Consider the following 25,928-nt stretch of genomic DNA (forward strand, 5'->3'; position numbering starts at 1 on the left):
TGATGTATTTTGAGACTGTATTTTCTTGAGTTACAACTAGTTAGCAGAAATTATGGCTGGCAATAGTTCTGCTCTGCCAGAAGTGGCTTGTATGATGCTGTGGATCTTAGCTGTGTTCAGTGATCAAGCCTCTTAATGTCCAGTTGAGAGAATAGAACTTGCTCTCCTATTGCAGAATTACAATCTTTCAGCACAATAGTATTTCCTCACCTCTCCACCTCTGTGATTTCCAGAACATCTTTAAATTTTGATATTTTAAACCACTTTTACATTGGTTGAATAAAATGAGGACCATGAGAAAGCAAGTTGCATCTTTCATGAAGAAAACATAATCTACAGCTCTCCCAGCTGGAAAAAAAACAAAAGCACCATAAGTACCTGAAATCAGGAGGTAAGGAGAAGAGAAAATGAGACAAAATTCATGTTTGTTTATGCTCTGTTTTGAGAAGTTATGAAAAGTGATTTCATAATAAATAATTTACTAGTGAATAGCAGATAGAATTTCTGTACTCAGAAATATTCTTCAAAAAGGTAAGTGGTTTTTCTATTTCAAAACAGTACTGAGTCACTTCTTTGTTGTTTCTCAGATACACTGGAATACAGAGGTTGAAAGTTTAATTATGCAGTTTCTCTTCCTGCGAATTTACTTTTCTTTTTGTTAGTATGCATGCAGAAAAGTCTCAGAATCACCAAATTTAGTTAAAACAAAGAACTCTGCAGTCAAGGCTGCTATTTTAAAAAACAATCTTCTCACATGTAAAACATTTGGTGTGAAAACTAAGCCTTGGCAAGCTTCCTGTTGGTCTCATTTATTTCAGATGAATATATTAAGTAGGAAAAAACACAGTGAACTGGAGATGTAATTTTATGAATAAAAGCCTTAAATATCCTTCCTGTAAGTTTTTCCTCTTATATGCCAGGTTTTAGACAGAAAACTATTTTTTTCCTTTTGCTAAGAGCTTTATTTATTTCATGTGACACTTTCTTCAAAGCTAGCTTCTGATATTTGAAAGAATCTTCCTGCAGACATTTTAAATTCAAACCTGATTAACTTGGTCTTTTTGATTTCTTTTTTGATTGTCTACAGGTACATGACCCATTCCAATTAACTACAAAGGAAGGTAAAAATAATCATCTTATTAGCTAGCAGCCGCAACTACCATGGTAACCCCATTTAGTATACTACCAGAAAGTAATGCAGAAATGAGAAATTTTAGAGACATTTAAAACAGCTAATGGAAATATGACATTAATTCTCAACTCTACAGAATCTGTTTTATAGCTCCAGCACAAACACCACAAGTTCTAAGAGAGAAGTCCAGAATATGTAACTGAGCTGTACGACTGTACACAATTCATAGTTATCAGTAAAAAGACTAGAACAAAAAACACATAAAAATTAGGAACAGTCAGCCAAGTGAGATTGGTTTTAAACAACCATGTACTATCTAATTGTACTGAAAGTTTCCTTTGTTATTTCTGCTATAATTAGAGAGAATAAAAAGGCCAAGTACACATCTGCGTGTGATATATTTCTACAAACTACAATTCAAAAGTAAATTTGTCAGACATCAAAGTGGAGTTGTTTACTCATTTTCATTTAATCTGGGAATGGTTTAGAAAAGGAGGTATATCCTCCTCATCAGACAAAGGCAAAACTTCAAGGTCTGTCAAACTGCATATTGTCCTCTCAGACACTGAAGACTTCTATTTCAGGATCAGCTAAAATGGGACAAAGGAAAATTTTGGAAATGTCATAACCTCTTTCTTTTGTTGTTATCTTTAGAATGAGTCATTTTTGAGGTCTTTACATTTAGAATTTGAAAATGTGAAAGATGGAAAGAGGTTTCAGAGGTGACAAGCACACTGGAAACTAAGAGAAATCAAATTATTTTTACAACACAACGCTTTAAAAAATTGTTGCCAACATCTAGAAATATCAATTGTTTTCAATGCCTTTTGTGCACCAGAAAAGAAGATGGGTTAAACAGCAAGGGTAATGCCTCTGAAGTGAGAGACAGTCTCTCTGTCAATCTCTGTCAAAGTGCTCTCTCAGTGTTGCTGAAGAATTTCTGTCTATTCACTGGCAGTAGATACCTGTCTGAAAAGAGTGAAGTCCCTAAAGGAAATGTGTTTCAATTTTTTTTAGCTTATTCACATTTTTTTCTCTGTGTGTAAGTTGAAAATGCCTTCTCTGATTCATGGGAAGTATAAATGTATGTATAGAGCTAACTACAACTTCTGCTTTGCCTTAATTTCCTCTTTCAAATCATGATAAATATCAAGATGATTGTAAGCATTTCCTCCAAAAAAGCAAGAATCAAATCCATTAACTTTTGAGGAAAGCTGATTGACATTTGTGGCATTTAAATACCATTCTCAAGTGCTGTTAATGGATGTGGTCAGAAGTGATGGCTCTCAGACAAAGAATGTAAGAGATCATGGATACATTAGTTTTTAAGGACTGCGAGGAGACTATCAAAATCTCATAGAACGTGTGTTGAATTGTTGGCCTCCATCATATTTTGCACTGGCAAAAAAAATGGTAAATTGTTACCTTTTTTTCTTTCCTCCTTGTCACTAATAACACAGAATGTGGTGAACTAAGGGTGTTCCTCTTTTGCATAAACCAAAGTCAGTAATTATTTTTCAGCTTTCACAGATCTTCTGCAGTCTCCTGACATGAAGTAAGCCACAATTTGTCTATATATATATATGTAGTCTGAGTATAGAGTATATGGTAGATGAGTTTCACAACTAAGAAAAGCTGTAGAGCAGTGAATGCTGACATTATTACAGTGAGACAGTTAACAGAGGCAGTGCTGTATCTGAGAGCTGAAAGTAATTGCCTTATTATTTGGAAAACGATACTTGAAAACTTTCCAATCTGTTGGCCAAGAATGCTTATTCTAACTTTTGGACAATGTCAGGAAAACACATTGTGTTGTTATTGCGGTTTAAGATCTCAATTGATTGGTGTGAACTCAAGTATCAGAGTTTCATGTAGAGGCTTTACCTATTCAATTACTTCGAGGTACTGTCGACATTTGTCATCTCTTCAGCTATCCCCTATTGATGACCATGCTAAACCCCTCACGTGAATCTTATTGCACAAAAAGAGCTATTTGGATGAACACTTTTACAGACATTTTGTTGTTGTGCCTTTTTAGCAGACATGTGCTCTATTTGGTATTTTGCCAGGATTCGAAAGCATGTTGCCAAAGAAAAGCAGATGTTTTTCAGTCATTTTATATGTACAGTCCAAGTCACAGTCCTTGCTGTCGTTTTATTTACACGATGATTCAAGCTGCACTGGGTCAAACTGCAGTGGTAGTTGATATTTTATACTATAATGTAGGCAAATGAATTAAAAAGAAGCTGTGGCACACTATCACAAGAACTATCTATAAAGATCTTTCAAATCTCTCTGAAGGCATAATAGAACTAATGAGCCACTAGTATTCACTGCTTTTCTGAGGCATGCATTTAAAGCTTTTTCTCTCATGGATCAATACTTTAGAGTAACAAGAAAAGGGAGGAAAGTATTTTAAATATGAGACCAAAAATCAATTGCTTTTGTGTCAGCTTGATTTACATCACTGAGATTGATTGAGATGCTCAAAAATGTTGACAGAATACCTTCGAACAGAAATAAAAGCCAAAATAAAGCACTAAATTAACTAGTGTTTGACATGGGAAGATTACAAAATCCTTACTGATAGCCATGTTAAAGTAGAGGATGGATCTTTATTTTTAGCTTTGTTTATACTTGAGCTTTCATTCATGGTTGCGCTTTCTTGGGGGCTTCTCAGCTGGACTCATTCAGCCATATTCTTTAAACAAGATTATATCTTCCAAATATCAAAGGAGGAAAAACTAAATCAGTAGTCAAATTTGTTTTGGATTTGTAGAGATATGGGGTTGAATGAGATTAAGTTTGTAGATTATTACAATTGAGCAATCTTTAAGTAGACTTTCAAATCTATATTGAGCAAGGTGTTTAGGCTGTCATTATACTGGGGAGATTTCCATTATACTGAGTTTAAATGTCAGCATGCAAGCAGAAAACTTATGTGTCTTAGTCTGCATGCTAAATTCTAGTCATGCTTTTTTATTTAGTTTATCAGCCTTGAAGTTCAAGAGTCTCTGTTTGAGACAGTGGTGCAAAAATACTTTGTTCAGTTAAGGAGAGATATGTAGAAGGTTCTGTGAAATCTATGTTGATATATGTCAGCTTGAATTTAATAATTTTGAGTCACATCTGACTTGCCTACTTTAACTATTTTTAACAAAATGAAAATTTGGGAGGGTGGCAAGGAGCTTGAATCTTGAAGGAAAGACTGGTTACATGTGAGACTTTCAGACTATATCAGACTTTGGCTTATACAGAGACTATGTATATTAGTATATATCTGGATATAGCTGAATGTATGTGGGACCACTTTCTGTATTTCAAAACTCTCACTTTCTAAGCAGACTAGCGTTGTAATTCCTTGACAATAATGGTATTTAGTCTTTGCTAACTCCTGAATAGCACCCAGAAGAGTTTAAACCAGTGCTAGCTGATTTGGGCTAAATCACAGGGCCTATTCTGACAGTTTAGCACAAAAAACAATTCACTTCAAGGTCCATATCATAGAAGCTCATACCATGGAATGGTCTAAGTTGAAAAGGACCTTAAAGATCATAGAATCATAGAATGGCCTGGGTTGAAAAGGACCACATTGATCATCAAGTTTCAACCCCCTTGCTATGTTCAGGGTTCCAATCACCAGACCAGGCTGCCCAGAGCCACATCCAGCCTGGCCTTGAATGCCTTCAAGGATGGGGCGTCCACAACCTCTCCAGGCAACCTGTTCCAGTGTGTCACCACCCTCTGAGTGAAAAACTTACTCCTACTATCTAACCTAAATCTCCCCTGTCTCAGTTTGAAACTATTCCCCTTTGTGCTATCACTATCCACCCTCATAAACAGCTGTTCCCCCTCCTGCTTGTGTGCTCCCTTCAAGTATCGGAAGGCCACAATGAGGTCTTCCTGGGACCTTCTATTCTCCAAGCTAAACAAGCCCAGTTACCTCAACCTTTCTTCACAGGAGAAGTGCTCCAGCCCCCCGATCATCTTAGCAGCCCTCCTCTGGACCTGTTCCAAGAGCTCTGCATCTTTCTTTTGCTGGGGTCTCCAGGCCTAGACACGGTACTCAAGATGGGGCCTCAAGGGGTCAGGGGATAACTCTATGAACTCTTTAATATATTAGTAGCAATGCAGCTTATGTTTCTCTAGTAACATATTTATAGAGAGTTCAGTTAAATCTTTTACTCTGTTACTGAAGATATGTATTTGGACACAACAAGATGAGTACACAATCTTTCAGATACTATATAGAGAAAAGTAGCAGGATTAAGACCCAGTCTTGATATGCAAGCTTAGATGTTGTAGAAGAATGTTGTTGATGAAAACAAAAGCTACAGAGGGACTAGTGCTGTCAACAGAATAGCAAGAAATGACCAAAGATTTGGAGAAAGATTTGAAAAACATCCAAATCTTTCTTTGGATATTTTCCAAATATAAATTTTCAGTGAAGTCAGGATATCACAGCTATAATCCGGATTTTTCTACAGTCTTCAGCTAATGAGAGCTAGAAAATGCCTAAGGTATACATGACTTTGAAGTAATTGTTCCTTTTGCTATATTCAGTAATTTCAGTAATTTAATTCATAACATTTTTCACACTGAGTGTTGCTCTACCCAGATGTCTCTTTTTTTTGACTTTTTTGTATTGTTTTAAAAGTTCAATACTTTCTTTCCCAAGTTGTGTTTAGTTGGAATGACAACAGATTAATCTCTATTTTAGATCTCCTGCAGTAATTAAAACTTGCTGCAGTTTCAATTTGCTTGCTTTAGATATCTGTCAACCTTACCTGCCTGGTTTCTTTTTTTCTTTCCTGAAGCTTTAAGTGTATTTATTTTTTCTGTTTGCACCTCTCTGGGAATTTGAGCATAGGCTGAATACTAAGGGAAGCAATTGTCTTTCAGGTTTTTTAATTCCAGAGAGTGAAGGCTCCATCTACAGAGTCCTGTGCACAGTCATAATCCCATCTTAGGAAACGGATACAATACAGAGATGCATCTGGAGATAGTGCTATTGACATTTGTGTCTGAATATGAAGATCCCAACACCTAGCAAACTACCAGCTACAGCATAGCCCTGGAATCTTGTTTCTTGCTTTGTGATTGTAAGCACTACTTCCTGCTATATCAGAGCCATGAGATACAATCACAGTCACAGAATATCCCAAGAAGGGACCCATAAGGATCATGGAGTCTGACTCCTGGATCCACAGAGGACCACTCAAAAACCAGAACATATGGCTGAGTGCATTGTCCAAACACTTCTAGAACTCTGTCAAACTTTGTACTATGACCACTGCCTTGGGGAGCCTGTTTCCGTGGCTCCTACAGGATGTCTACATGAGAGCAGCCCTGACACTGTGCAGCAGTACTACTTATAATCCTAATAAAGAGCTGTGAGGGATGGCAACTCCTCCCTGTATTTCTTTCCATGCCTGCTGAATGAAGAGGATGGGATTTATTTGGCCTCGTTGCCAGGCTGATGCACATTGCAATTACCAGTTACTGCTGATTGCCTGCCAGTTGCCATAGAAATGGTGCCATGGTAAAGTGTGTGATAAAAGGTGATAAAATGGTGGCTTTGGAGCCTAAGTATCAGCCCTGGGATCTGAAAATAAGAGTTTGGTGCTTAATAATGAAGCTAGGACCTTTAAAATGGTTCCTCTGTTTCCTACTGTCATGCTTTCAAGACACCAAAAGAGAGTTTGGAGATATAGGAGATATTTGTGCCCTGAACCCTGGGTTGTGCCCAGGGTTTTCTTTGTACCCAAAACTGAGGCTCTATGTCCTGAAGAGGAAGCTCTGAGATGTAAGAATCAAAACATTACAAATGCATCTGTGTCTTGCTGTCTGAGTGACCCTACAACCCATGTTGTGAGAGCTCTTCCAGAAATGACAAATGATCTTAGCTCAACATAAACCAGTTGCAGCTGGACCGTTTCATGAGCCTCAGCAACACCATGGATAGCAGAAGGCATGGTGGAGGACTTCACCAGTAGGCCAGAAGAACAGGTCTGCACATGCTGGGCTTCAGATCCTGGATGCAGCTGTCACAGAGACACATCCTTGGGCATCTATCCAGGGTTTTCAAAGACTAGCTAAAACATGTAGCGAGGAGAGATTTCCCACAGTTTATGTCTTGACATGGATATATGCTGTATGCTGGTTGGTGAGCAGTTAAGAATTAGAAGAAAATAACAAGCAGAAAAGGAAATGTCACATTTCCAGCAGTTTCAAAACATTTCTCTCAGGCAGGCTTGCCCTGCTCTGAGGCTGGTAAAGTTAATGCCACCTGTTCCTGCTTGGCATGGACCATAATTTATCTGTCTTCACAAAACAAAACAAAAACAAGCAAACAAACAAACAAACAAAAAGGAATCAAGGAATCAAGATTGGAATATTTCTGGGCAGTGTTGTGTTCTTCTGTGGGCTTTTTGAGTTCTTTTGGTAATTAGAGCTATAGCAGTCTATGTTAAAACTCAAATAGCCAATCAGCGTATTCAGTGAGACATTGGTTGCTGATAACTTGAAAGCAGAAATCTCAATGAAATCCAGGTTGTCAAGTGAAAACAACAGTTCTAGTGACGTGATTGGATATGGCAGTTTGTATTAGCTAAAAATATCCCCGATGCCCAAATTGATATTGTATATGACACCATTTGTGCAAATCATTTGCTAGAGCAAGGTGTTACTTTTCACATAACATATAACACAGGTTTCTTTTTAAAGCAATGAAAAAGTAAATTAGAATTCATGGAGTGGAATGGAGGCTTTAAATTAGCAGGAAAATAATTATTATTAGCACTATCAACTCAACAGTTTCCATTCTTTACCATGTTAATGCTAACCTTTAATTAGGTCATCTCTGAAGAGGCAAAAAGTTTAAATATGTCACAGGTCTTAATTTTTATACTTTATTTGCAAAAAAAAAAAGAAACTATGCATATACTCCATCTATTTTAAGTAATAGTATGTATTAGGCAGGCATTGCTTGATACTTTTTTAATCCCCTGCATATCATTAAGATAGGGATGATAAAGAAATTTTCAGAGGCTATTACATGTACTTCGTTTAAAGTAAGATTGTTATTTATTGATATGATTTTAAATTTTATGCTTAATTTCAAGCTACGTATGAAAACAAATGTCAAATTGTTTACTTATATAGTTTTAAATTATTTTCAAAAATATTTCACAAACAAAGGAAAAAATGAGTCAGAGATTTTATTCAGTTGTATAGGCTCCAGAGTTTTACTTCAGGAGAAAAAAAAAAAAAAAAAAAAAAAAAAATCTTAACTGGTTCAGCTGCAGTCTTTGGAATTAGAGGGGAGAAAAAGGAAGAAAAGATTTTTCATGGAATTGTGTGCAGTTTTGAGTGCTGACAATTGACAAAAACTGCTCTGTCATTTTTTAAGAAGGATTGTCTACTGAGACCTTCATTAAAGTGTGAGGATGTGCTTCAGGAATTTTGTAAAAAGAAATGATTTAATATTCTATCTCCAAGTCCTTCTGTTCTCACTTCTTTAAAATGTGAAGACTTTATCCTGTTCTTCTTGTAAAGCAGTAGTGAAAAAATGTTATGAAGTTGGAAGGACTGCAAAAACCTGTTAAATTATGAGTCCCTTGAGACTGAAATTCAAGTTAATCTTATTCACGAGTTTGAAGAGTTTTGTGAACTATGATTTGAAAAAGAAAATGTCGTATTCTTATTAAAATTAACTACTGAATAGTAAGCTGTGCTAACTGAATTGTCTGAGAGCTATGGAATTTCTTCTTGCTTAAATACACAATATGAATAAAGAAATACCTAGAAATGAGCACTGTCTCCAAACAATGTTTAGTTGCTCCTTACTTCCATCACACAGTCCTCAGCATTTCTGCTACCACATCCCCAAATTTGCATTACACGATCTTCTGTTCTGGTACAACAGTTAGCAGAAGACAAAGAATGAAGAAACTGATTATTCAAAAAAAAGCAGGTAGAAGTCCTTATTAATAACGAGCTTGACCATTTAATTATTTGAAACGTCAGTGCTAGAAAAGGCATTATACAAAAGGTTAATATTTCATGTAGCTTAAAAAACAAACAAACAAACAAACAAAAATAACAGCAGTGTGAGAGTGACATGAGAGTACTGGGTAGCCTTTAAAGGTCAGTTTCAAATCAAACAATTCTGAGAGTCTATGATTCTGTGATTCTCCTTGTTACATCTACTTAGGAATTTCGGATTGACTGTATGTATGGGATCATGTCCATAAATGTATCACAGTAGGGTCCCAGGGTGCACTACACAAACCTCTAAAGCCTTTAGAGAAATATCTATCCCTAAAGTTGTGTCCAACAACAAAGCTGGGATGGGATAGTGTACCTCCCAGACTTCTTTGAAAATACATCTAAGATTCTGGAATAGCCTAACTTCAAAGCCAAAGAGCAATAATATCAGTACAGATGAGGGAGGAGTACATTTGGGAGTATATAGATTTTAGTCTGTTTCTAGCTAGCGCAAGGGCATTATAAATATTGCTTTAAAGATACAGTAAGTTAAAAGAATCAGAGTTTTAGCTTGAAAATAAATTCTATCTTTGTGACATTTTCTAGAGGTAGGAATACAGATTATAAGCTTGTAGTACGTAGAACTATGTTTACGTCACAAAAATTATTGGTCTGCAGGAAATGCTATAAATTTGTACAGTAAATACTCTCAGTCTTGCGTCAGATATTTTCATTTGTATTTTAAATGTACATTTGGATCATGGCCTGCTGCCTTAGTGTATTAGGAATTAAATTGTTGTGGCATTGCATTCCACTAACCTTTCTTTGAAGCGTAATCTATGAAAACAGAAATTTCAGAAGTGTTCCAGAAAGGCATCTCTCATCCTAGGGCAAGCACCTATGAGCACCTGCTCTTCCATGTTGGAAAAGTCTCTGAGGCAAGAAAAGAGGCTCTCATGTGAATCCAAGGATTACTCAGCAATGCCTGCTGCTGTCTTGAGCAAACACACTAGTCTGTAGCTTAAAACAGATGCAGGTCACGTTCTCTGGGCCAGCATGCACAGACAAGACTGCTGAATTGCCATCTGTGCTTAATCTGTCACTAAAGAGCAAGCAAGGGTGGTACAGCTTTTCAAAAGAAATGCTGACTGCAAGGAACACGTGCAGTATTAGAAGGCTTGCCAGTCACATGGCTTTCTTCAGTTGTGCCTTCTGTTTCATTGCTTTGCTAATTCCTTCCATAAGGCACATTATTCTGACTTCTTACAAGACTGTTCATCTTACTTGGTACCTTTTTTTAATTTTTATTTTTTCATGGAACTTAAGGGAGAATGTGGGAAAGAGTGGAAAAGAGAGAAGGAGAGAAAGAAATGGAGAGAGAGACAGAGAGAGTATTTCTAAAATTTTTCTTGTCAATGTAAACAGAGATCCATCACATAACACTAATTTTATAAAGAATCCTTCTTATTATGAGCACGGAGTGAATTAATTTTAGCCATAAAATAACTTATAAATAGTGAAGATATTTATATCTAATTAATTAAAAATTAAATGCTTATATGGCCAAGGTAACTGTCAAGTTAATCAGTATGGACATTTTTTAAAAAGATTAAATGCTAAAAGGAAAAAAATCTTCCCCTGGTAGATCTCTTTTCAGTATATTATAGAAGATATGTAATTTCTGGATATATCTATTTTAATTAACCATATTATTGTTATTGACATTTTTTTTTAATATGATTTAGAAATATGTGAGAAATGCATGTAAAGTACTTTCTGGCTACTTTATTTCAACATATTATATGAGATTATTTGTTTTAAAGACAATTCACGCCAGAGCATGTCTTTAGAAGAAATGTTCTGCCAAAGCTGTTAGTTTGCCAGTGGATTTTTCAGTCTTCTTTTCTATCCTAGAGATACTTTCATAGATTAGGACTTTATGCTTCCAAAATCCATCTCTTTGAATTTCTCCTACATATATCATAATTCATGCAGCTCTGTGTTTCTTATTGCCTATCTGTCAAAGTAAGGCTGTAATTTCACAAACCCTGTATTATGACTCAGCGACTGGAGCAGCTAGAAAAACATATTAAATTACTTTCTCTCTAGAGGCAAGACATCTCTTTGATAATTAGGTAAGGCGGCAGAGAAACTTGGCAGAAACAATTCCAAGAAAAATCTCCCTGGTTTTTAAATAACATGGGTAAGATACGTCTTGCATGAAGTGATAGACCCCAGTGAATTTTAATGGCACTAATACAACCTGAGTATTAGACTTGATGTATTTTGGTTTATTATAATTTACTTAGCAACCAATTTACATGCTTGCCATCATGGGTTGGGGGTGAGAAGATGCAATATGAATAGCTGGGCGGTTCAGTCCCTAGGCAGGTAGAGAATCTCCCATTTGAGCCACTGAAACACTGTTGGGAAAATAATTTTGTTGCAACTCTCATTGTGCTGAAAATTGACAACAAGCTGGACTATTTGCTAGTATTTTAAAAGCCTATGTGAGTTTAGTTGCTTGGAAAAGAAGCAGAATTATGAAGAAAAAAACTTCCAGGGAGACTGGATAGGTTTATGTGACTCTTCATCCCTCTAGTCCAGGAAATCCTCAAGCATCTTTTGTAACCTTTTCTGTCTGGGTACTCCCTTTTCCTGAAACTTACTATAATATCTCATCATATCTCTGTTTCCTCAGAGAACTGATTAGAAGCAGGTCTTCTACACTTAAGAGAAGAGACATCTCAAGCTTATTTTTTGCTGATACTACATTAAATAAGACTTAGCCTTAGAATGATAACATTATTTGGATGGAGCTTTGCCATGTTCAGTGGCTTACAGCATTGACTATAGGTCCCTCCATAAACATCTTCCAAAGTGATGTTGTTTGTTTTATTTTATTTAGGCCTTTGGACATAAAATCATCACTGCACATATTCAGAATGGTTTTATGCTTCCAAGTTCTATTCTATATTGACAATAACATTAAAAAAAAAAAAAAAGAAGATTTTATTTTCTTAAGTCCCTTAAAAAAATCTTTAACACAGTTTTTTGCACTCTTAGTAGCATATGCAGAAGACATGGCAGTGGGATAGGATGGACTTTTTGACCAGTTTTTGGTCCCAATAATGTTGTTTGATTGTAGTCTTATCATGTATAGACAATTCAGTTTCACCAAATTCACACTAACAGAAACTTAGAAATATTTGGGAACCAAAATGAGACATGTTTTGTTTTGTTTTTTAGCAAAATCTCCCTTCTGCCACTATTGTTATTTTTAAAACAATGACAATTTGAAAATTGTGACTCTGAACTTAATTTCAATTTTGACAAATTGTGTTTTCAAGAATGGAACTTGGGCTTTTTAACTAGGGCTGAGCAGATGGAAAGCTACTTCCAGTACTCCCACTGGCAGTGTGATTCATAGCACTGATGCTTCTTACTTCCCAAGAATTTTTACTGGCTTAATTTTTTTCTCCTCCCACTCTCACTCTCCAACCTCAAGACTCATGGGAACCAATATAAGATTGTTTCCTCTTTTTTTTACATTATTTTGCTTCTTAGTAAAATGTATATTTCCCACCCCAAATAAGAGCTGGGATGACTCCATGATACACTAGCACTTACACGTCTTTTACAGAGTGCATGCAGAGCTTTCTAAATAATTTAGGAATGGATTAGACACACTGATATATTGCCTCAGTTTCATTTAGAAAGAAATTGTTTTCTTCGGAGTGTCTGATATGATGCTATGGTTTGGTTGTAGGAGAAAAACAACAGTGATAACACACTAATGTTTCTAGTTGCTGCTAAGCAGTGTTGTTCAGAGTGTCATGGTTCTATGTTTTTGTTTTTGTTTTTTTTTTTTTTTATGGTTTCAGTATTCCACATCAAAACATCATGTAGTGTACGGGGCATTAAAGTGTCACCGCCCCAATCCCAGCTACCTATCCCTGTACATTACAGCAGTCACGGGATCTGGCCCTTCCGGGTGGGGGGGGCGCTCTAGTGCTGCATTGCAGTGGGTGCTGGAGGGTGCTTTCCTAGCCGTTCCAAGCTTTTCAGGTTTGACTCGGTCCTGGGAACTCTCTCTCTCTTATCTTGTCTGATTTATTAATCTCAATTTCAACTAAATTGTATATATTGTGTTATTTTGTATTCCGATATTATAGTAAAATAAGTTTTCCTCCATAGATTGTTGCCGCTGTTTTTTTCCTCCCTCCCTCCCTCCCTCCCTCCCTCCCTCCCTCCCTTCCTTCCTTCCTTCCTTCCTTCCTTCCTTCCTTCCTTCCTTCCTTCCTTCCTTCCTTCCTTCCTTCCTTCCTTCCTTCCTTCCTTCCTTCCTTCCTTCCTTCCTTCCTTCCTTCCTTCCTTCCTTCCTTCCCATTTTTGTGGGACTGGGGTGGGGGGGGGAGGGCAGAGGCCTGTCGCCCCTGTCACAGACATAGATTGATCTGGTCAACTCCGTGACACAGAGCCAAAGCTATTTTCAGCAAAGAGCCCAAGGGGAGGGAATAGAATCAGGACAGCTTATTTAAACTGGCCAAAGGGATATTCCATACCATATGACACCAAGCAGAAGGAGTTTTGACGGGATTGGGAGTTCATTTGGCTTTCTTCCACTCACTGTGTGGCTAACTGGGTATCATCAATAGATTGGTGGTGAGCCATTACTTTTGCCTCACTTGTTATATGCATTCATATATATTTATATTGTCATAACTTTTTTCCTTTATCTTTCTAAGGAGTCTGATCTCAATCCACAAGTTCTACTTTGGTTTTTTTTTTTCCGATTCTCTCCCCTATCCTACAGGGAAGTGTAGAGGGTGAGCCAACAGCTATGTGGTGCTCAGCCACCTGCTGAGTTAAGCCAAAACACATATCTAGCAATATCAAGTAAAAGATCACTGTCATTATCAGCTGCCTATCATTCAGAATGTCGGGACTGGAGTGGAGATGAAAGCTCCGCTTTTACATGGCTTTTAGCAAATTTTTCATGCTTTCCTGAACAATTTAGTCTCTTTAAGTATTAAACTACTAAGACTATTAAATTACAGAGAACTCATCCTACGGGGACTGTAGATGCCAAAATAATAACACAGTACCTTAGTGCCCAGATGACATTTGTTTGCATTGAAGTTGTAACATGGTTATTTCAGACTGCCTGATGTGAAAAAGCTTGGCTGAACAGAGAAGCGTTTCACTGTGAGGAATGAAAACTTGAGTCTGAGAAAAGACATAATTCAAAACAAATGCTTTTTCCATGAAAGGCCTGCCACTTTGGGGGGAAAATATCAGTGAACAATGCCAAAATGCTTCTACTGCCCTGCTCAGTTCTCTAAATGCACCAGCAATATGCTATGCTCAGAGCAGGCAGACAGCCAAGCCACAAGGAAGCTGCCATGGAGCAGAAGTGAACAACGGTAGCCATTTCCTCCTCTGGGCCTGCACGCTTGGTATCTGGCACTGCATCCCCATGCCCATGGCCTACCAACTTCCAGCAGGCAATGGGATGGAACCCCCATGGCTGCCTGGGAGTTGAGCTCTGCATGATCTGAATTACAGCAGCAAAACTTCAGGCGGCCTGGAGATGAGGATGTATCGTTATGTGCAAGCAAACATTAAAATACACTTTTAATTTTGTTAGCGCTCATTTCCTCTGTGTGACACCTTGCCAGCTCCATAGGCTGGGTTGGGGTTTCTGTTAAGATTTGCCACACTCAGAAGCATTTTTAAAGGATAAGTAGATAGTTAAAGCTATGGCTTTAATTATATCTTGGAAGAAGTGAAACCATGCTTGGATCTCAAATTTGTAATATTTACCATAGCTTGGTCAGACCTCTGACTGACAGTGTTTAACTCATGGAATTGCATGGCTTGCTCTTAGACTTGAGCTTATCTAGATAGCTAAAGTATTCCAGTACATCTGTGAGCACTGTGTGCAGCTCAGTTATCCAATCACAGACCTGGAAACCCAAACTGAACTGTGTAATACCTCAGAAATATCGTTGGATCAAATCTGTCCAGGCTGTATGGAACCAAGGCGAGTGATACCTGAACTGTGCATGTTGCCCTTACCCAGCCTGAAGCTCATTTTTCTTTTATGTCTGGAACCCTGTTGTAAAATCTTTGTAGAAGACAACTGACATTACAGATGTCTGAAGTTAGGGAGGATAAATTCTCTCTCAGATGTAGATATGAAAATTTTGTCACAGATCAAAGCTTTCTGACTCTGTCTGGCTTACTGTTGTGTTCTGGTATGTGCTTTTTTTCAGGTGTAATGTAATAGGGAGAAAATTACTTGTGCTTTTTTGTTGGTGGTAGTTCAGCAGTTTGTAAATCTAGGTGCAGCTAGTAATACTGCCTGTTATCAGTACTAACTCTCGTTATTAATGTCAGGTGTGTATTAATGTCTTCAGGTATTCTTAACTGCCAGCTCTTCATCATGTAACTAAAACTTTCTGTTTGAAGTATTGTTTTGGCAAATTTGTTTTATATTTCTCTAAGAATAAAAAATATGAGAAAGATTCACTTTCCTGTTAAGAATTGTTAAGATTTTTTTTTTTTTTTTTTTGACTGTGTGAATTTTAGAGCAGAAACTTGAAGTTGAACCAGAGCAACTTTGTTTTAGGGCAAATCTCTTTTGTTGTGAATGGGGAAAAAAAAAAAAAAAAAAAAAAAAAAAAAAAGACTAAGACTAATCTTTCTTCAACCTATGAATCTTTGAAGAAACTACAGTTAAGGTATAATTATAGGAGACTTTCAAAAGCTTTGCAGATTAATTAGCTCAGAATTCCAGCTGCTCTGAGCATATGTTCCCTCCAAGCTATTCTCAGACATCACCCATGCACACACACCAATAGATACTCCAGTGCGAGGTTAGATCCTACAGGTTCAGAAGGATTTTGATGCCTCTGATTCATTGCAGGCTGAGCTGGGGCTGAGATCTAAGACGACCTTTCTCCTTCTCTGAAGGAGAATATATTTAATTTGAACCTAGAGGACTGAAGTGATGGATCAAAGAAGGAAAGGAAGAATCTACAGATTGGAACTGATTTTGAAGCTGTTTCTGTATTAATAGATAAAATGGGCTTGAATTGTTCTTTGGCCTTAAGTCCAACTGACACAGCATAAATCAAGTTTATATAGCTCAAATTACTTCCCATCCAAAATAGGTTGACCACATCCAGGCTGGTTGTTTTGAGTGGTCTGTAGTCCATGTTAACTCCAGATATTGCTGAGAAGAGCGCTAGTTGGTTTAGGCCAAAATGATACTGGGCTCCATGTTAACAGAATGGACAATTCTACAATCCTAAGCATTTTAGTTTTCTAGTTTTGATGAAAGTGTATGGAAGGAGTGAGGTAGGAACAGGGAAAATGTTCAGTCTTGGTCTGGGAACATTAGAGGGGGAGACTGAGGCGGGGATTTAATTAAGAAACATCAGACAGGGAGAGCTAGCATTAGAGAAAGTGCTTACCATGAATGAATAGATGAGGAAGGCTGGAACCAGATAGTAATTTAATTGCAGTGTTTGTAAACAACTATAAAAAACTGTCAAATGCTGTATTCTTATCTCCTAAATATCTGTTAGAACAAGGTGTCCAAATCTCTCATCAAGTGTAGCAATAATAGCAGACAGAAAGCACGGAATGATAATTAGTCCAGTGTTTGCAGTCCAGATAAGATTTCAGACTTTGAAAGATGTTGTGGTTTTGTGTTTTTGTAACGTTATCAATATATGAGGCTACATAAATCCATAAATCCATTAATCATTACCTTGTCTCATTTCTCAAATATTCCTTATTACTTTTTTTTCTTTTTCTTTTTCTATTCCTTTTTTTTTTTTTTTTTTTTTTTTTTTTGCTCAAAAAAGCTCAGGAGGCAAATAATCTACACATTTTATTTAATCCTTCCTCTGTTTTGTAGGTGTGAAATTTTATAGTGATTCAGAAATGTACTATAGTCATAAATTTGAACAGTGCAACTTTTTGTTAAGGATGATGAAAATACCAAATATCTCATGACTAAAATTTTTTATGGTCAACAATGTAATCAAAAGTATATCCCTGCCCAAGAGATGGTGAACACCCTTTCTAAAATGGTTCTGCTAAAAGATTGAAAGAGTTTCTGTAAGTGAGGATGATGCTATTCTGCCGTCATTTAATAGCTCAGTGGTTTAAATACTTAGAATTCAGGACACCTGGATGTTCATTCCTCCTTTGCCTAAATAAGTCTGACTATCTACTTTCAATCATCTAGAAGATCAGCTCAAAAGAGATTTGAAGACCAGACAGTGTGTTTTTAATCCATTATCTTAACTCTACACAAATTTGTAGTAACACAGGTTGCAAACAGGAATTCAAATATCTGATCTCTCAGTGTAATACTCAACTAGCAGCTGCAAGGTTGTTCTCAGAATAGTTTTGGTCCCTGTTAGCATAAGAGACCTAAAATGAAACACGGAGCAGTCTAATCTCTTGTCTCTGATACATGGGAACATGTGACATAGTGGTGTGGCTTGTGCTGCTTGCATGATAGGTTCCCAGGGAGAAGAAACTGAAGGTCAGAACTTGTTCTCTGAATTTCACATTCACAAGTAGAAAATTGACTTTGTTTTCTAGTGTAGCTGTTGGAAAATAAGAAATAGTAAGAACAGTCTGGCTATTTTGTTAATGTACAATGAAGAGATATTTGCAAGTCTGTGTTGTGCAGTTAATGGCATTCATAGCAATACCTTTTTGGCTTAATTTACCAAATTGAATATATACTTCATTATCTAGAAATATTAGTGATTCAGATTTTTACATAATGAGCTTTATAGATAAATGGGATCTGAAAGTATGTGAAAATCAGCCTGGCACTGGCATCAGAAATATTTATTCAGATAGCTTATGTTTTAGAAAATGTGTGTTGTGGAGGGCTTTAGTCTCTTAAAGTACTATACTTACAGATATTTCACATCCTTATTCTGTTGATATACTGCATACTTGAAAGCACTTACATGTCAGCTTGCAATTATTTCTTGTCTAGAGAACTTTTTAAATATAACATGTAATTTGGGTAAAAATATCAAATCTGCATATTGCCATACAGTTGCAATATTGCTTCTCTCTTACCTTTACCACAGATGAAACCTTTACGCTTTAGAATGAAATCTTTTGCTATATTAGTCCCCATTTTTATGTATTTATTATAAAACTACTTTTTTTTTACTTTGACTTCCCTATGTTGGGCTCTTCCATTTTTGGAACTGCATGTAGATAAAGCCATTTAGCAAAAATTTCCTCAGACTCATTGCCACTGAAAGAACAGCTTCCGTTTTTTGTTGTTTTGTTTTGTTTTTTTTCCTATGCATGTCAGTAAATTCAAAATGAAAATCTTTCTTGTACTCTTGAGATAAATGATACTCTATAAATCTATAAATCTCCCTTAGTAAAAAGATTGAAAATCACACTTATTTGAGAATAATTTTCACAATTTTGTTTTAAAATAAGTCGGAGTTTGAGAAGTTTTCTATGGAGTAACAGCTTATTTATGACTTACTAAATCTCTCCTTCCTCCTTTAATCCCTCTGTATATCATCCTCATTCATTACAGTCCATAATAGCATCTCATTGGCTGTCTCAAAATATGTGAGCTAAAAGTGAGGATTCCTGCCAAATGAGAGATTTGCATACAGATAGCCATTCAAGTTCTAAAGCTTTGAGAGGCTTTCTGTTAGCTAGCAAGTAAACAGAACAAGGAGGAGGAAGGACAATAGGTTCAATCACTGTGAGATTAAAAGGTGAACTTCAGTAAAAGCCCATATAATTCTTGTCTCTTTCACCTTGAGATGAAAATACTAGTATGCTTGTGATGGTTCCCATGGTTGCACTTCTAGCTAGCTTAAAAAGTGAATACAATAGAATGTATCACCAAGCCTCTCCCTCTTCTTGACCTTTGGTAAAAAAAAAATGATATCAGCACTTATAACAAATGAAAGGGAACATATTGTGGCTGGGCTGTTGTGCCCCCGGACTTATTTTGCTCTTTTTGTTCTAATTTTCAATTGCACTTATTGTGGTTACATTATACGAGATATACATGAAATACACACTTTAGCCATGGCTGAGCAGGTTTTAGTGTCTGTTTATATCAAAAATATATCTATTTAATAAATACTCTTTCTTCTTTCTTAATGTCCAGATGAAGCCTCCATTCTCATCTGTGCTTATCTATATGCATTTTTTTTTAATTATTTGTCTAAGGCTTCCTCTTCTCATAAAACATAACAGCATACTTTAAAGCCTTCCTGAATGGGGTGTGTGCACCTGAGAGATTTGCATTTAGTCTCTAAAAGGTAACTTTCTACTGCAGCTGTTTTGACCTCTTTGTCATATGCAGTACTAGTCTTTCTGTTTTTCTTGCTCTTATTTTGCCATCCTGATTGCAGTGTATGTGAAACACTAGACAATAGGCAGCAGGATTAGAAGTGAAGATATTTATTTAGTGACCTGTATATCAAATGCTTGCTGGCTTATAATGGCTAATTTTAAAATTCAGATGCTTTCCTGTGCTGTCACTCTTGTTTAGATGTCTCAATGGATATTGACTTTGAACATCTAGTCTAGGTTGGCAGACTGTGTGCTCTCCTCCCCATCATCATCTTCCTCCACCTCTATGTCTCCCTCTTCTTCTTCTGTAGAAGTGTTATAATCTTCCTGGTCCATGGAAGGGAGAAAGTCTGTGAGATAGACATTCTCATCCATAGCATTGTTGATAACGTTGCCTCCATTCATTGCCACTGCTTCATCTTTCTCATTTTCCCATGCATCCTGATGCTGTTCCATAATGTACTGTGTGGTGTTGTGGGGTGCACGCATCCCAGGTGGACAGTGCTTTGCTGTGTTCATGAGGTGGAAGTACTTGTCCATCTTTTGCAGCAGAGTGAGAGGCACATGGAACCCTTCATTGCAGCTGCAATCCTTCGTGTTACATAGCGGGGAACTTTCCCCATTTCTGCTCTTGCTTCTTTTATCTCTGAGCCTGTTGCTGCCCACTGCTGACTCACAGGGCTGTTGCAAGCCCAAGGAAGAGTTGCAGCTATGGGCAGAATGGCAGGCCTGGGGCTGCCCATATCCAGTGGCAGGAGTGTGAATTTGGGACTTTTTGGGGCTGCGCTGCCGACCTGATCCTTTTTGGTGGAGTGGCTTGGAACAGCGGTGACACCTCATTCTATTCCTCTGCCTCCTCCTTCCACACTGCTGGCGTGTCACCCCTGGCCTCTTGTGCCATGATCTCTGTGCAGGAGATATGCGCAGCCGTTTCTGCCCACTGCTGCCTTTTGATGAAGATGCACAGATGTGGTGCATCTGTCTCTCTGGTTTTCCTTGCTTTGTCTTTCTGTTAAAGTTTTGTTTCCCCTGTCTTGGCCATCTTCTGCCTTTGCCAGCCCTTAAGCCAGTCAAGTTGAGTACATTCCTTCGCCTTTGCCGTTGCCTGTCACGTCTGCCAATACAGCGGTGCCTGCAGTTGACTGCCTTTTGCAGAGCGATGTGGCTGCACAAGCATTGCAAGGGACAGTCTCCTCTGACATTAGGGCTCCACTGTGTAACAAGGGTGATATTTGGCAACTGGTGCCAGGAGAGAGCCCTGCGCCTCACCTGCCGCATGATGGCACCCATCTGTCTCACTGTTCTCTGCCAACGTGGCTTCATCTGTGGTGGCCTGAGGGACAAATGGCGGACTGACATGGCACCCCACCCAGTGGTATGATGTGACATCATCAATGGGGTGATACCTATGACGTGTCATCCTCTGTGACCTCCAGCGCTGGTCAGGGAGGACAGGGGATATCTGCACCTGCTTCCCAAATAGACTCAGGCACCAAACCAGGTCTAGCTTTAATGTTAGTCCTAATTTTTCCTTCTCTTAAAGTGAATGACCTTTATCAAGGGGGAGAGGAATATGTTGAAATTAATTTCTGTCCTTTCATGGGCATCAGAAAGATGGATAGCAGACCTATCTTTCTCAAGATTCATTATCCATACATATTCTAATTCCACTATACTAGGCACTGCTTGTAGCATCCATTTTGTTGGCTTTCCCAGTTTGGAACAAATAAATGAATAAAGGTGTCTGTTATGGTGAGAGAACAAAGCCTTACACAGGATAGCTAGATCGAAGACAAGTGTTACACATTTATTTCTGGAAAAACAGATAATGTGTCCTCATTCTTACCACACAAAAATAACGTTTATTTGTTTGATTGGCTGTTTGTTTATTTATTTATTTATTTTTCATACGTGTGTCTCTGTGAAGGTTTTCAAGGCCTGTGCAACTGTGAAGAAGTAGACACTGTGAGGATGTATTGCTTTAGCTGTACACTGATAGATCTGGGTCATCAGGGTCATGGTTTTGTCTTAAGAGATGCTCATTTACATCAGGTTCTGTGTTCGTCATCTGCTGAGAAATATTGTCAAGTACTCAACATATAAATTATTTGCTTGCAGTATTTCAGAGAAAATATTTTCTTCCTTTTTTTTTTTTTCTTTTTTTCTAGACCCTAACTTTAACTTTCACTTCCTCCTGGAATAGTTTCCAAATCCTTCCAAATCCAGAATATATTAAACATAAAAGAAAGGAAAAAAAAAAAAAGAATAAAAAATAAAAGATGTATGGCATTCACCTTTCAAAAGATAAACAAAAGATGACATCTATCCTTAGTGTTAGGCTTTGGTGTATTTGTTACCAATTGTGTTATCATTTGTCAACGCACGATGGCAGTAGCAGCCCATGAAATGATTAGCTGATCATCGCATGAGTAATGTCCTTTTCACATTCTTTTCTAGGGATAGCTACAGTTTTTGCTTATAAATGTTGAGAGCTGCTGAGCTCAGCTTGACTGCAACTGAAAGAGAAGATGAAGGTTCACAGTATTTGTTCAATCAAGGTGTCCTGAACTGTTGCCCCAGACACAGTTTGTGATCTGAACCTCAATGTATACAGTGACAGTCTGGTGACAGTATTAACTGCAGAGACTTTGTGGAAAGCTTTGTCTTACCGTGTTAACTATTGTAGGTTCTGTGGTCATTTTTTTATCCCTCAGTCAGATTTTAGCGATTAGGAGACCTTCCCAAATCAAAAGAAGGATTTACTTAGCAGCTGATCTGGTTAATAATGTTCCCTTATCCCTGAGGAGTTTTGAGAGGGATCAAAGGTATTTGCAAGGCAGATGTAGAAATATTCTGTACTGACACAGCAAATACAACTTTTTCCAAGCTGTTATCACTTCAATATGTTGAGGAAAAACCTTTTAGACGTGCAAAAGTAATTTAATCAATAGTGATTAATGTAACTTGATTTGATGTTGTTACTTATCTCCTTGTTGAACACTGACAGCTTCAGCAGAATGTGTCTACATGGATTCCCTTTGGATGAACTCTTCAATACAAACCAGATATTTAACTCAAGCTCCCTGTAAACCCAAAGGAGTTGCATAGGGCTGGATTCGCATGGGTCTCCCCACTTGAGTGAGACTGGTTTGTGCTTAATGCACATTTGCATTTGGATTGTGTTACTGAAAGAACAGTGTATCCTGCCAGCTCTAGAACCTAGCAGCAGGAATAGCCTCATCGCTGCAAAAAGCCCAGGTCCACAGGCTTTACCTAGAAGGGCACAAGGACAGCATAGCTACGCAGTTTCAGACACCTGACTCCCCCCAGCACTTCCGTCCTCCAGGCTAAGATGTGGTTCACAAGTTACTCATTCCTCCGGCAGCAGTCCTAGAGGATGTACTCATAAGATGTCAAACCCAGCACAGCTGCACTGAACAGTCTATAATCTTTTTCTTTTAAAACTAGTTCTAATTTTACTTGTTCAATTATCTTTTCTGATAGGATTGTCCTCCTAGCAAAGAGGAACTTGCAACAATTACCTGTGAAGATACATGCTTTTTCTATTTCTAGGACTTGCTAGTGCTAATCTCTGGGCTGTTTTTTGAAGTGACAGTAGTATCAACTTCATTGCTTCTGATAATACATATAGTGTAATGGTAGTGTAAGATTTGGACTGTTAAGGAAATCTGAGCAGAATATAGACTTCCAGACTATGGATTCAGATTCTTTGAGTAGAAGTACTCTTGTACAACCTGGAGAACGGATGGGGCAGGTCTGAAGACTTGCTGCCACGATGTTTCTTAGCTAAATGATTGTTGAGAACTGCAGCTGTTTTGGATTCCATACGCTGACATTATAGTCCTGCATTGTGGAAAGAGTCAGACACCTGCTTTGTGTCCTGCCTTGCAGCCAGCAGCTGAAACATTGCAGGTGGTTATCTACCAGTGCACAAATTCTGTGTTTTAAGAGTTAGATTGTGACCAAAATGTCAAGGGAGACAGGTAAGCACAGGAATTGGCTGCAGAAAAGCTGGGAATCACTGTTTTGTTTTGTTTTGTTTTGTTTTGTTTTTTATTCAGTTCTTTATTTTTCCATAGACTTTCCACACTCTTGACTCAAGACTGAGTAAAGAGAAACTAACGCTTTCCATTCACTGCTCAGAAACGTAGGTTCTGCATGCAGTGAATATATATATGTTTTTCAGATAATTTAAATGTTATTATTGTTTTGCTCTAGAAGCAGAACACTTGTTTGTCTGTTGAAAATATACCTCCTTGTATTCCCTGAAATAATTATGAAGCAATTATTTGATGCTAGGGCAGTCTTTGTCTGTGTCTGTGCATACAAATTCTTCCTGATTCAGATGCTGAGAGAAGTGTTTGAATTTTTGACATAAGATTCTATACTGTTACAGTGTCCTTCATGCTTCCTACCTTTTCCAAATCCACCCACCTGTACACACATCTGATGTCTCTCTCTCTCTTCTCCAACTTTAACTTGTTGTCATCTTTCATTTTAAAGTCTGCATTATTCTGCTGTTAAAAGTCTTTTGTATAGTGTGGATATATAAGGATTATACTGCATACTATGTGTTAGATTAAGGAAATAAATCCAATTTTTTCATGATTATGATGTTGTACATTTTGGTCCTCAACATGGTAATTATTTTCAAAGAATTATTTGTTGTAATTTTATTTTATTTATTTATTTTTTTTCTGTAGTGATTTTGAAGTGAGGCTCAGATCCTGTTGGTTTGGAAAATTCAGTGGCTCTAAAAATCATACTTAGTTTTTCAGGGTCTGGCAGCTTCTATAACTTACTGTTGATGTCAGAATACTCCCTCCACTTGGGAGAGGAAATCTTTTTTGGAGAGATACTTCACTGTTACACAGTTTTGTATTGCCAGCATTTGGCATCTCATTGCAAAAGATTCTGTCATTTTCCTCTTTTGCTTGTTGAGCAAAAAAAAAGGAAAGCTGGTTTCTGTAAGTGTATTTGCTGAAAATCATTTTTAATCTACTGGTTTAGTCTACTTATTACATCCAGGAATAGTTCAAAAAGAAGCCTGAATTGTTATCTGACATTTTCTTTTTACCTAAAATAATTTAACTAATTTATTGTCTGAATTCAGATTCGCCTCCTTTATTTTTTGTAAATGAGAAGTGCAGACTGATAGTATGGGCACAAGACTGAAAGCAGAATACTTCAAAGGTGGAACCCTTACCTTTCTTGGACTCAATAGGTATTTTGCTACTGACATTTTTACGACTGAGATTTTATCCTCAGTGCCTAATGCTGAGATTTCCAGGACATTTATTTGTACTGTTTTTATTTATGCTTTGCATAAATCAGTAAGATTTATGCACATTCACTTTGTGAAAACTGTGTGAATATAACTTGAGTAGAAATTTTTTGAAGAATTTTCTCTTACAGAAGTCAATGGAATATGAAAGCTATACTACCACTCATGGTTTTGATCATATTCTCTCAGAGTCTTCACAGTCACCAGAGAAAAATAAGCCAGTACAAATAGGGCTGCCTTTTAAATACTGTGGATACAAAACATTACATTTCTGACCAAAGGAAACATTGTAGTTTTGTCTGCTACTCTTTTGATGCAATTTTACTACAACTTCTTTTGGTAAAAATTCGCATTAACTGTTTGCTTCACAACCGCAGATGTCAGAACATTTCCTTCATGCACGTGCTTGGCATGTATTTGAATAGAGAAGCTGAAAGATTGTTTGAAAGAGAAGCACAGGCTTAGACTTTAGGTCTGGCAGAATACTGAACTTCAGAGAAAGAGAAGTTAAGGATCAGGCAGAGAAAATTATCATAGTAGGTAGCACATGCACTGTGCATGCTGAGCACCTCTCCCAGTCCTCTGAAGAATGGAATTTGGTAGTGGGCTTCAGACAGTCTGTTCATGTGAAGTGAGTCTCATCCTGAGCATCATAGTTGAGCTGCATGTGGCTCAGCCTTATTTGTAAAATGGAACAAAGACTGAGATTCAGAGTACACAAAAAAACCCAACAAAATATAGATTAGAAAATAGAAAATAACAGAAACGATGAACTCCCAGGCTAGATTTCTGCAACTGTATAAGTTTTGCATTTCATTAGTATTGCTGACTGCTATATGAGAGATGGAGCTCTGCTCTGTGGTTTTGGAAGTCTTTTCCAAACCAGAGCTTAGAAAGATTGTATTCTATGTAGTATTTCTTGATTTCTGGAGCACAGTAGTTGATTTTTGTCAACCGCAGCAACTTCTGCTTTTTTTTCCCAACATACCCTTTCCTCGCTTTTCTTTATCTGACAGGAGCTTGCAAAACCAGGGTCATACTGTAGAATATGTTTGGAGGAAGGTGTCTGAACAGTCACAATGTTTTGTATAACTGCCATGATTAGCATGATTGGTTCTCTCCAAT

The 25,928-nt window shown here is 37.4% G+C and overlaps 1 protein-coding gene across 1 annotated transcript in view; it reads left to right on the top strand.

Moving 5' to 3' along the window:
- Window positions 1-5,705, top strand: part of TMTC3 (transmembrane O-mannosyltransferase targeting cadherins 3) — a 1,052,995-nt gene extending 1,047,290 nt beyond the window's left edge. The window contains exon 16 of the transcript XR_007374729.1: window positions 5,696-5,705. The gene's annotated coding sequence lies outside the window, so the exon portion shown is untranslated. The remainder of the gene's footprint in view (window positions 1-5,695) is intronic.
- Window positions 5,706-25,928: the final 20,223 nt, after the last annotated feature.

This window comes from Lagopus muta, chromosome 1, assembly GCF_023343835.1.
Source record: "Lagopus muta isolate bLagMut1 chromosome 1, bLagMut1 primary, whole genome shotgun sequence".
NCBI lineage: Eukaryota > Metazoa > Chordata > Aves > Galliformes > Phasianidae > Lagopus > Lagopus muta.